The sequence below is a fragment of the Octopus bimaculoides genome, chromosome 5 (assembly GCF_001194135.2).
Source record: "Octopus bimaculoides isolate UCB-OBI-ISO-001 chromosome 5, ASM119413v2, whole genome shotgun sequence".
In the NCBI taxonomy this organism is placed as follows: Eukaryota; Metazoa; Mollusca; class Cephalopoda; order Octopoda; family Octopodidae; genus Octopus; species Octopus bimaculoides.
Window position 1 is genome coordinate 108,949,328 of NC_068985.1, and position 3,782 is coordinate 108,953,109.

At 41.2% G+C, this 3,782-nt stretch overlaps 1 pseudogene; it reads left to right on the forward strand.

Moving 5' to 3' along the window:
- The window catches only part of LOC106869782 (S-crystallin 1-like), a 21,904-nt pseudogene that overhangs the window by 13,547 nt on the left and 4,575 nt on the right, over positions 1–3,782 (forward strand).

The following is a 3,782-nucleotide window of genomic DNA, read 5'->3' on the forward strand; positions in this document are numbered from 1 at the left end:
ATACCATGTCATATCAACAATTAAGATTTCAAATTTAAAGGACATTTAGCTATTGGAGAAGGGACAAAATCTCACAGCTATTTCGGCCTAGCGTTGGCATGCCCCATTCTATCTCTGGGTGATGCCTCAGCATGGCCGCAGCTCTAAGCTGAAACTATATAAAAAAAAATATTATTATCATTATTGTTATTCAGGTCACGGACATATGGCGTAGTGGTTAAGAGCGCTGGCTACTAACCCCAAGATTCCGAGTTCGATTCCAGGCAGTGACCTGAATAATAATAATAATAACAACATCAACAACAACAACGAAAAGGTTTACCTCAGTTTTAACATCATCTCCTTCGAAGTAGTCACGTTGCGCAGCAATACACCCGTCACAGCGTTCCTGCCATATTTAGAATTCGGGTGTAAGTTGTTCTTCGAAAGCGAGTCGAGAACCTTCTGCGATTCGCTCAGGATATCGAAAACCGTGTTAAAACGGCAACATTTAAGCTGCATTTTCATCTTGGGGAAGAGATGAATATCAGCAGGTGCTAAATTTGGCGAATAGGGTGGGTTCAGAAGCGATACTATTTTGTATTTGGCGAGAAACTCACGAATGAAAAGGTTTCGGTGAAGAATCCAATCCTTCGGGCATCACATATGTCGTCGCTTTGGCCGAATGTCCTCACTCAAACGCTTCAAAATATCGTAGCAGAACTCTCGAATGACGGTCTGGTGTTGGGGGACGAATTCGCGAAGCACAATTTCACATTTCCTGGGGTGACGCACGTGGCAAGTCTTCCAGATTCCTCAGCGTCTTTCACAGGCGTCCTTTCACTTTTCAGGCGCCCGTGTCACTCGAATCGTTGTGTACGACCCTTTGCCACGCGGCCATAAGCTTGCCGAAGCATGCTCCACATCGCTATAGCAGACGTCCCACGTTTAACGCAAAATTTCACGTTGGGTCTTTGCTCCTGTCCATGACAAAATTGAAGGTTACAGCATACACGTGATCACAGAATCATAAATTTCACCGCGAGCGAAGGAAACACAGTGATATCACTTGGCACACTGCCTCATGGACCCTATGCTGCCATCTGTTGGCTCGTATATGGTTGTGTTTCTGTGCGTGTGTGTATGCGTGCGTGTGTGTGTGTGTTTGTGTTTGTGTGTGTGTTTGTGTGTGTGTGTGTGTGTGTCTGTCTGTGTAGATGCCATGCTATATGATGCAAAAATTAATCTCATTGGCCCGTGAATTATTAACATTAAACAAAGAATATATCTGATTGTTATATTAATCTGAAGTAATTCATTGTCAAAGAGAACGATGGATAATGTAGTCTTCAAAATCCTACATTATGATCCATAATGTAATTACCATTCCCATTAGCGGCTAATGTAGCTTGATTCCATTGTTTCAGTTACCAAGCTCAGCGGCCAATTTACGATAAATTGGAAAGGATTAAGGATTGGAAAGGATTAATAAATGACCTGTAGTTTGCTATTTAAATGGAACATTGTTTGGCGCCACATGTAAAGTTAGCTAATCCGATAATCCTATATCTTAATACTTACTCATGGTGTGATTTGACGTAGTAATATGCCAAAATGATTCAGAGAGTTGATAGTTCGGAATTATATTTTCCTATAAATGTAGAAATCTAGGGAATATTTGTAGATTCTTGTAGAGAATATACAGTTATAGATATGGAAGCATATTTAAAACAGTATATACTGTAACCTGATGGTTATATATTCGCCAACCAATCAAGATATCTCGCATCCCACCACACTAGGTAGAATGTTTGGCCCCCATCCCCACCATCATCACCAGCAGTTCACGGCCAATGTTGAAGTGTTTATAATAATAATAAATGCGCCCTTTTAAAGCCTAGCCAGGCTCATGGGCTCGGTTTCCCGGTTTCAATGGAGTATGTGTTCTCCAGGTGGACGGGACGCCAGTCCATCGCAGCGTTACTCATTTTTGCCAGCTGAGTGGACTGGAGCAACGTGAAATGAAGTGTTTTGCTCAAGAACACAACGCGTCGCTCGGTCCAGGAATCGAAACCACAATCTTTCGATCATGATGCTGATAACCTAACCACTAAGCCACGCGCCTCCACGTTGATGCGTTTAGGCCCTTGTAATTAAGCAGTTCGGCGAAAGAGACCGATAGAATTAAAGCTAAGCTCACAAAGAATAAGTCCTGGGGTCGATTTCTTCGACTAAAATCACCTTTAACTCGGTGATCCATTATGGCTGCAGTCAAACAGTCAAATGAGGGAAACAAGTAAAAGAATAAAAAAAGAAGAAAAGGATATATATGTGTGTGTTTGTGTGTGTTTGTTTGTGTGTGTGTGTGGGTGTGTGTGTGCGTGTGTATATATGCGTAAGTGGATATGTGTGTATTCTAGTAACGGTTTGACTTAGATCAAAAGACTTCTGTGTTATTATGAAAGATTTGGTTTCAAGGATAGCCATTATTATCAAGTACCTGGTTTTGTGGGCGCAGAGAACGAATCCATCTCATTCGGAATCAGGAGCCCTGTCCTCTTTATGCCCATGAAACTTAGTCATATGGAACGGAGTCAAAATGTTATTAAAATGTATATGTAACTTTTACAAAAGGTGTTGAATGCCGCTTTCGTTCGTCCACTCACTCATGTGTGTGTGGATACATACGTGTGTATCCGTGTGTGTGCGTGTTTGTGCGTTTGCACATGTGTGCATGTCTTTGTGAGTATGTGGGATTCGTTTGAAGAAGTATAAAAAATACGTGGCCTTTGAAATAACCATGTATAAAAATAGCATTAAATTTATCGTGGCAGTCTGAGCAGCGCATGAGATACCAAGAAACCTGTCGCAGAATCCTGCCCTTCATGGAAAGAACCTTGGAGATGCACAACAATGGAAGCCAGTTCTTCATGGGTGACCAGGTAAATAATTTCAATATATTCGTAATCTTATTGTAATTAAAACCACAACCATCGCTTGTGTACATAAGGCTAAAATTACGAAATTATTTATTCAATCGTTTGAAAATTTTATGCCCTCTAACCTTTATAGACTTGCTTTCTAAATGATTAATGAAATATGCTTTAATATTTCATTCGATAAAGGCGGCTAGCTGTCAGAAGCCTGTCGACTTTGCTTTTCATTCTTTCGGGGTCGATAAATTAAGTACCAGTTGCGTACTGAGGTCGATCTAGTCGCCTGGCCTCCTCTCCAAAAATTTCGGGCCTTGTGCCTAGAGTAAAATAGAATATAGTCTCAGTTGATCTCGCTTGGGGATCCAGCCGAAAAGTCTGATGTCGTTTGCTTCTGATACGATCGTATAGAGAAGGTGCCTAGGGACTTTGTCACTCGCGACCATACCCCGAATAGTGGACGGAAGTTGGATGGATGGATAGTATCAGAAGCAACCAACATCTTACGATCATAATTTCAAGTTTACATATACAGTAACCTCTGACCTTATCATGGTTCACCTATCACGCACTCAGTACATCGCAGTTCGTCCGCTCAGTACATCAAGGATATTTCTTGCTAATATATGTAAATTTATATACTACACTTTATCGTGCAGTTACTGTTAATACTTCATTTAGAGAATTAACATTGCTTGTTTTCACCTTTTCAATATCAGTGAAGAATTTCACTGGAAAAGAAGATATAAGGTTTGCCAGGTTTTTGTCTCTCTCACCAAGGTCATCAGCTGTCGAACGCCGACGAAGGGAAATAACCCTGAAATCCAGATACGTTCGTGCTGCTGGTCGCGGTGAGAGGGATAACTCCCT